This window comes from Rosa chinensis, chromosome 1 (genome assembly GCF_002994745.2).
Source record: "Rosa chinensis cultivar Old Blush chromosome 1, RchiOBHm-V2, whole genome shotgun sequence".
Classification (NCBI taxonomy): domain Eukaryota; kingdom Viridiplantae; phylum Streptophyta; class Magnoliopsida; order Rosales; family Rosaceae; genus Rosa; species Rosa chinensis.
In genome coordinates, this window is record NC_037088.1 from 52,004,203 (window position 1) to 52,014,056 (window position 9,854).

General features: G+C 36.2%; 1 pseudogene; it reads right to left on the reverse strand.

Moving 5' to 3' along the window:
• Positions 1 to 6,927: 6,927 nt before the first annotated feature.
• Positions 6,928 to 9,399, reverse strand: LOC121049617 (annotated as a pseudogene).
• Positions 9,400 to 9,854: the final 455 nt, after the last annotated feature.

The window sequence follows — 9,854 nt, forward strand, 5'->3', positions numbered from 1 at the left end:
AAGTTGCAGCAATCATTCGCTTTTTTGTGCTCAGAGTGCATCTTGTTGTTCCAAAATTTCAATGGGATGAAATCTCACTCTAAAGATCTACACAAGGTAAAGATCACTTCAATCAAGTGCCCTAAACCCATCTACAAGAAAACATTCACAAAAGAAAAGACCTATTACGTGCACTAAGACAGTAAGCCTTGGGGGATATATCCTCCAACGAAATTGATTTGGGGGGTTTTTGGTTTTTAATGAAAAATAAATAGAAAATAAAGAAAGCAATTCAAGATTTTTTTTGGGTTTTGAAAATATATGGATGAAGCTGTTAGGAACTCAGAAATCCACCACCAAAACATGCTTGAGACAAATTTATCATTCTAGTTTCAATTACTAAGTTGTAAAAAAGGTTTCAATCAAGAACAAACCATGAACACATGCATAAGTTCTTATTACTTCCCTAAATTACTTAAGCAAGATGAACGCACCATTACTAAGCCTTTAGAATAAACAATTAAGGTATAGAACGCTATCCTATCAACAATTTATTCTAAGCATTAATCACACGTGGAAGTTTGATCGAAATAAGAATCCAATACTAGTGTGGAACGCCTACCTAGCGTGCAATTCCCATTATTTGATTTGGTCTATTGTCCTATAGACTTTGCTACCTTTGAAATAAATATGATTAACCGTTTAGGAGATTAAAATACCTATTTCTACCCCCACTTATATGATCATAATATTTTATGTGCGCATTCATAGAACATAAACATGCGAGAGAGTTATCTGTAAACAAAAACCAAATAAACAATTTCACAACAAAGCGATCACGAAACTAAGAATCAAAATATTGTCAAAAACATGTCTTAGGGGCTTCAAACATCGCCCCTAACAAAAGTAAATTAGCCACACGTCGTCTTAAAATTCACAACTAAAAACATATGAGTTTGAATTACAACTTTACAAGAAAATAAAAACCGTAAAGGGGAGAAGATAAGAGCCACGAATTCACTTTTAGGCAGCCTTGGATGCAAAAACTTCCTTCAAGATGGTACACGGCAAAGCTTGATGAAGGTGGATGATGGTGTGCACGACTTTTTGCTTCTTGAAGTTGAGGAATTTTAGACTTTGTGAACTAGGGTTTTTAGGGCAGAAGATGGCGCTGGAGATGGGTGGTTTTCAACGTGTTTAGATGCTCTATATATATGAGGAGTACAACCCAAGTTTCCTTCTCCAACTCTGCTTTGAAAGCCTCCCCTAGTTGCTCGAGGTTTCCTCTAATTGGTGTACAATTAAACAGGTTTCAGGCCTTAACAATCTTCCAAAAATCTTGAGGAATCATTCTAGGACTCTCCTTGATATTTTCAGCATCAATAACCTTCCAAAAATGCACTCAAAATTCGTCCATAGAAGATTTCCGCCAAACTGTCCTGTTTTGATTGGGACTCAATTTCTGTTTCTGAAGGTTAATTATTCTTGGACAAGGAAAGAATTCCTCTCGCCACTTTTCTGGATGGTTCTTGACTCCTACGTGTTCTATGACATCATATCTTCTAGAATGATCAATAACGTTATGGAAAAACTAGAAGTAAGTCGCCGGAAAAGTTCTCCCAAAAAGCTTCATGAAAAGCTGACAGTTTCTGCCTTATCGGGAAGCCTATTTTGAATTTGATTTCCTGTGCCTCGTTGAAGTTTCTGACTAGTGTTTTAGCTCTTGTTCAAGTAAAAAAATCATGACTTTTAAGGATCGCTAGCCCTTCCTGCAAAGGTGCTGCTGGAAGAATGCAAAAAATGCTCTCCAAAACTGTTCCCGAAAAGCTGATTCTGAAACTGCAGTTTTTTGATTTGCAGAAACTGTTTTGCACAACGATTTCCGTGGACTTTCCTTGTTATTTACTGCCAAGGGGTTCATCAAACTTAATCCTTTGCATCAGTACTTCATGGTCCATTGCTTCTTTGCTCCCTTTAAACTCTTATCTCTCTTGAATCACTTCACGATCTACCTAAAAAGAAAACATAGTTAAAATAAACTTTTTAAAGGAAATAACTAAGAAAAATGTGAAGGATTGCACATTATATTTGTCGCATTTTATGCTCCTATCACTATTCTACTAACAATTAATTAGGTTCGATCAACATATTTTGTTTTGTAAAACATGAATTCTGAGATTTTTTTAATATGTAGAAGTATACTTGATGTAGAGTAAAGAGCATTTCAGACTCTTGGCTGTGATTTTTTCTTTCTTTCTTAATTGTCTTTGTATTCTGAAACTTGAGATATATGGAGATGGTCAATGTTCTTGAAGTTTCATCAGCATCATACCTCAACAAAAATGTTCACTCCCCATGACCCCTTCAATTCAAAGGATTGTGCATGCTCCTTTTGCATTTAGAGCAAAAGCAATCCTGACAATGTCAACTTATTAGACATAGCGAAATTGAGGCTACAGATCTAAGACTTCTTCGAGTAGAAATAAAAATGATAAAAGTCAAGTGGCAAACATAGAGTTCATGAGCAATAAGAATATTGTCTCGAATTGATCTTTTAGGATAAAATATCCTGATTTTTAGAAATATATATTTGTCTAAAAGTGGGTTAACTCTATTTTTGAAATGATCTTGTACACAACATTACGCAAGCTTATAGGTCTAAAATGATCAACTTGTTCAGTGTCACTTTGGGGATCAACATTATATTAGTGTGACTGATTAAACTAAGAGAAGAAATAATGGAGAAGACCTTGTGTACACAACATTACACAAGCTTATAGGTCCAATAGTCCTCTAGCACCTTGGGTTGCAAAATATCAATAAAATTTGGATTCTAATCAATCACAAAAAGGACCCGATGTCAAGATCAAAATCTTCGATCCCATGATCCTGACTTACCAATCAATTATAACTAATTAGAGTTATTGGAGAACCAAATTGGATTACAAACCCTGTAAAAGAGACAACTCACAAGAATAATTAATTACTAACTACTATTCATGCATGCATTTATATCAGTCGCTTGCTTGAAAAGTTGGTACAATCCAGATACAAGGTCGATTGGCCATATTCACTAAGGTATTAGCATATTTTGCATAAGGTTATGAGACAATTCCAGTTTCCACGTTATACACAGCAAAGTCGTAATGTTTGAAATCTTTCCCTATGCGATCGCAATCGTGATTGAAGGATATGCAATTTGACTTGCACCCTAAAAAATTTGAAGCCAAAACAGAGAGCGAACACCACTACAATAACATGATTTAAGGACACCTAAACCGTGTCCTTAAATACATACAAGGACACTTAAAAAAAGAGTCCTCTATCCGGGTGTCATTGTAAGTTTCAAACAAGGACACCGAAAATGTGTCCTCTTATCTATATGAGGACACAGTTTATGTGTCCTAATAGCTGTGTACGTGGTGTCCTTAAATCCATAAGAAGAAACCTAAATTGTGTCCTAAAAGCTCCAGAAATAGTGTCCTTAAATCCTTCAGAGGACACAAAAAAAAAAAAAAAAATACTCATGTGTCCTTAAAACTAAAACAGGTAACTTAATAAAGATAATAGAGGAAGTTAAAAAAGTGTCCTTAAAACTTGTAAAGAATCCAAAAAAAAAAAGAAAAAGAAATCTTCCTCCAATTACCAGTGAATTAATACTACCTAAAATAGCTGCAATATCATTCAGAGAGCATGGAAGGTTCAAATAAATAAAAATTGAAGAAACTAGATCTAGCTACAACATGTAGCAAACTTGGAAACAAGTAGAGCTGGCACAAGGAAGCATATTACACAAAGCCTATAGGCATAGAACTTGCAGTAAAAGGAAAAATAAAAAGATTCATGTGAGATGCTTGCAAAGATGTACATCAACACTTCCATGACCTCACAGAAAGTAAATTAGAAAACATCATTTGGTAGTGTTAAATTCCTAACCGTTTTGGTCTAAAAACACAAACTGGGCACATTCAAAAATGGAAACCCGCAACCAAAAACAGAAACAAAAAGCATAGTGTCACCCACCTTCATCGTTCAGTGACGAAGCAAGAAGAAAACTTAGAAACAGTGACAACCCAAACCACAGAACAACATCCTCATTCTTCCTCCATTTCAAAACCACCCTCTCCTCCATCAACGTTGAATATAACCTACAATGAGCATTGTGAACTGTAAAGATACAACAGAAAGCAGATTGTTATTATATTCTTACCTACACATTCCTATCCTATCATGAGGAAGCCAGCCTCAATCTAGGAGCACTTCTTTAGACCAAAACAAAAAAAAATCAAAGACCATGAGTTTGCACACAATAGATAGCTTCTATTCCTTGGCATAAAAAGATGACTCCTATTCAATTTCTTGAAATCACGCATCTCCTAACAAGTCTTTTAAGTTTAAAGCTACAAATGTAATGCATATATGTTTCTTAATCAAGCAATATATTACCACTGGAACCGACTGCAGGGAATTTTGGCTGAGGTCTAGGATCCGCAGTTGCTGCAAACTTAAGATATCTGATGGGACTTCGTGTAGCTGCATTCATCTATCAACTGAAATAGATGTGGCTTAGCGTAATGATGAAACAGTGGAAAATAGATATATGCAAAAAGTATAGACATTATTGAAAACCAATATTTACAAGCAGATGCAGATACACATGCACACCTACTCCCGATGTGAGTGTGTGTCACAAGTTCACTAACCTTAGATAAAGCTCTTGCAGATACTGTAAGGTAGAAAATACAAGGTGCTCTGGTAACGAAGATACATTACCACTTCGATCTAGAATCTGAAGCATAGGGGTTGTTTGGAATCCATCTAATGGTATCTACAAGTCAATAAGTAGATTTCTTAGCTACATATAAATTGTTTCCCTCTTCCTTTATAAGTCAAGTTTTTAGAACACAAGAGCAGTCACGTTGGAAACTTGAGAATAATATTTTTGGGCTAATTACTGTTTAGTACCCTGTGGTTTTCGTCCAACATCAATTCAGTCCCTTGACTTTCAATTTCATCAAAAACACCCCTGCAATATCATTTTCTCGTCCAATAGGTCTCTCCGTTGGGATTCCGTCAATTTCAGACGTTAAATGTTGAAGTGACAGTCCAACTCAGCAAAAGTGGGACCCACATGAAAGTCAAATATTGAAAATGACCATGGCCAACCAGATATGGAAAAATCCAAAATAAATCCGAAATTTTGGGGTAAGGGAGATTCAAACCCAGACCACCACGCATGCAAATGAAATCTCCAACCACCATGCCACTTGCACGACATTGATACATGTCAAACAACATAATATATATATATATATATATATATATATATCTGTATACCCAACCAGATATGGAAAAATCCAAAATAAATCCCAAATTTTGGGGTTAGGGAAATTCGAACCCAGACCACCATGCATGCAAATGAAATCTCCAACCACCATGCCACTTGCAGGACATTGATATATGTCAAACAACATAATATATATATCTATATACCCAACCAACCAGATATGGAAGAATCCAAAATAAATCCCAAATTTTGGGGTTAGGGAGATTCGAACTCATCCCACCACATGTGCAAATTTAAAACCCAATTATCCACTAGACCACTTGCACGGCATTGATAAATTCCAAACAAAATGATATATATCAGTATGGAAAAATTCAAAAATAATATATTTTTTTGTTTGAAACATACCAAGAAAATGCACGTGGTCTAGTGGTTGGGGTTTTCATTTGCACATGTGGTGGGGTGAGTTTGAATCTCCCCAAATGCAAAATCTGGGATTTATTTTAAATTTTTCCATATCCGGCTCTATGTACCGATATATATATTTTATTGTTTGACACATATCAATGTCGTGCAAGTGGCATGGTGGTTGGAGTTTTCATTTGCATGCATGGTGGTCTGGGTTTGAATCTCCCTAACCCCAAAATTTGGGATTTATTTTGGATTTTTCCATATCTGGTTGGGTATATAGATATATATATATATATATATATATTATGTTGTTTGACATATATCAATGTCGTGCAAGTGGCATGGTGGTTGGAGATTTCATTTGCATGCGTAGTGGTTTGGGTTCGAATCTCCCTAACCCCAAAATTTGGGATTTATTTTGGATTTTTCCATATCTGGTTGGCCAGGGTCATTTTCGGTATTTGACTTTCATGTGGGTCCCACTTTTGCTGAGTTGGACTGTTAGCAGTTAGCGTCTGAAATTGACGGAATCCCGAAGGGGGGACCTATTGGACGAGAAAATGATATTGCAGGGGTGTTTTTGATGAAATTGAAAGTCGAGGGACTGAATTGATGTTGAACTAAAACCACAGGGTACTAAACAGTAATTAGCCCAATATTTTCCATGGACCACATTCCTTGTTTGTTTCTCATTAAACCTCTGCATAACCATACTTTATAGCACCAACCAATTGAGCTCCATATTGCATAATTGATCAAATAAAAAAATATGAAATATAAAAAAGACAAATTTAGAATAAAGATGCACCTAATAGCTAAGAACCAAAGAGTAGGTAGCGTGATAACCATCCACAACAAAAAGCATAAAACTTTCCATGCATACTCTTAACCCACCTTAGCAATGAAAATGCTATCAGACATTTGCCCACCTGTACCAGCCTAGTTAGAGTTCAGCAAGGAACTCATGAGAGGCCTCAACCTCCATGTTGCTAACAATACTAATCCTTGTATATAGGTTTAATTACATCCTTGAGTTTGCCTTTTCTCTATAGCTAACTTTGCAGAATGCAGTAGCATCCATGCACATTGCTAGAAAGAAAACAGAAATAATCTTATCAAGATATGGATCACTAACAACATTAGAAGCAATTGGTAAGGAGTATACAATTGAAAAAAGGAACTCAAGACTCATTAGTTTTCTAGCTCACCTAGTTAATCAGACTCATCAATAGACCATCAAATACTACATCCTATACAGATGCACGAATTGAAGTCCTTGAAATGCATTTAGAAGCAGGAAGGTTCCAAACTGATAAACTCCGACCACTACCACAACCCTATAAAAGAAAATGAGATTAATCAGGTCAGAGCACAGACCAACTTGAAGAGAAGAATAATTTGAAGACCAACCAGCTTGAAGAAAAATGAGAGTAATCACTTGCAGTGTTAAAATATATGCTTACCAACCAGCTTTCACTTGCATCAAGACCAACCAGCAATGCAATTTGATAATAAATGCATTGTTATCAAATTGCAAGATTTTACCTTAACATAAAAGTACGCCCAAACATTTGGCTTGCTTTTAAAACTCAGCTCCTGCATATAGTAAACTCAGTATAGGTCCCTCAAAGCATTATGGGAAAGAAAGAAATTAAGGTGAAACTGACAAGTCATGATAACAAACCTGAACTTTCCCACTAGCAGGTTTAAAGCCATCATCTGGATCCTCACTTGTTACACGCACAGCAACACAATGACCTTTTGGCCTTTTAGATTCTGCCTTGTCAAAGTCAAATGGAGCGGCAACCACTAACGTCTTTCTACAAGCATCATATCCACTATCATGTTCCATTCCATAGAACCGCCTTATCTCTAATCAAATGAATAAATGAATAAATGAAAAAGAAAACTTGACAAAATTAGCAGTTTGGCTCAAATATATAGTTATATACATATAAATTTGAAAAAAAGAAATCCAGAAATTAAGATGATACCAGGAATTTGCCAAAGAGGAATGCCCATCCCAACTGCAACTTGGGTTGCTAGCAGATTTATTTCTGCTATCCACTTAGTGACCGGCTGCTCCACCTACATTGAATTAAATCTACACATTTAGCACTCTGAAAACTAAATGTCTTGAAAAAAAGATGCAAGAATAGAAGCTAACTCAGTCTGCCCATGCATAGGCAGTAGTAGAAGCTAAATGAAATTCTTGCGATCCTACTGATCATATGATTTCAATCCTTTTCTAAGAGGTTATGACTGATGGCTTAGTCAGCACATAAAAAGCATAGTTTCTTTCTATGTTACTTGAAGCACACATAACACATTTGTCAATATATTATTCATTGACCAAAACAAATTTAAAACGGTGTTTAACGAGAACCATAAGCTAAAATGAGACTGCAGCCAAAGTTAAGGCTTAAATCAAAATAATATACCTGCAACTGAGGGTTCAACTCTAAGAAATAGTACTCGCCAGTGTCCATACTGTACAGATACTCAATAGTAGCTGCTCTAACATAGTTAACACTTTTAGCCAGCCTTCAAGCTGCCTGCTCCAACTTTTAATTGTCTCTGGTGGAGCTACAGTTATTGGACCCTCCTCAATAATCTATAGAACATAAAACAAGAAAAGTTATTCTTCATCAGAAAACTACTCCAAAACAGTGCACTAATAAAACAAGAAAAAGAGAACCTTGGTTAGAAAAAAAAAAAAAAAAAGAGTACCCGAAGTCCTTAATAGACTAAATAAGTGACTAGTGAAACATATCATATCAAGTTTACCATGTCACAACACTACATAGTAAACGCTTACCAACTTGAACGAAAGAGTGGTTGGCAACCAGGTGGCTTTTGAATAACTTACTTACGTTGACGATTTACCAGGTCAAGTACTGGCTTCACTTGGTCTCTTGTACAAAGAAGAAGAAACAAACAACTTAAGTGAGATAAAGTACAAAAAAGGATCAATTTCAATATCATATACAAAAGCAACATATCAAATTCAAGTAAGAATGCAAAATAATATAAATTCGCAAAATGTGGTAACCCCTATATTATCTTGCAAATTAATAGGCATGTCGGACTGTATGGAATCCTTCCACCTCCATCCTCGAATTCGACCATCATCCCCACAGCAACATGTAACAATCCCACAAATCAACTACCTCAACTACATCAAATTTAAGAAATGATGAAACGTAAATCACAATAGTACCAGCCTTGAAAATGAAAGTTTCAAGTTAAACTTCACTGTATTTCAAATAGTATAACATTTTAAACTGGTTGTCATAATCAAGAGGTCTTAGAACTTCCCCTATAATGTGACCAACACTCTGAAGCAACTTCAAATCATCTTTAGTTTTCCAAACTCCTTCTTAGCTCCTCGCAAGTTTTCTCACACTACAAAACCTGAAACAAGCAATTCATACCCAAACAAATTCCTCATACCATCTAAAATTTCTCAATTCACACAAAAACCCACTGCCCAGAAACTACATCAACCAAAATTAACAGCTAGGGCACAAAATCGGCTTAATTGAAATTGGAATCAAAACCCTAGACTAAAAATTGAACATATTGGGAACATTTGTAGTTGGATAGAAGAGGGTTTGGAGTGCGAATCTGACCTGCGTGGACTCGGGAGCCGAGCTCCAAGAAGAAGAGTAACCTCTTGCGGTACGTGGTGTGGCAGTGCGACGTCGTACGACATCCTCCATCTCGGACTCTCGGTCGAGGTCATCGCGGTGCTGCTGGGGTCTGAGAGGTTTTTGGGAGAAGAAGAAATCTGAGAGTTGTTGCGTCTAATAAAACTTCGGGAAGAGAGAACTTAAATTTGGGAGAGAAGGGAACTGAAATTTCAGGAGGGAGAGCTCGGGCGCGAAGTCAAAATTTGGAGCTGTTTTGAGCAGTAAAGTGAAATGGGAATTTTTAGCTGTGTTCTCGAAATAGTATCCACCCCTTGAAAAATCTCATTTGCATGTAGTGTCCTTATAACCCGTCAAGGACACCACATGAATAATGTGTCCTTATATGTGGTTATTGTAGTAGTGGAAGAGAGTTATCACCAATGAAGAGAGCAACATCACCGAGTGTTTTCTTCTCAATCCACTCACACCGATCAAAATTGAAATAAAAGACTTTGAATTCCTTTGTCACTTATTTGGAAAATCCA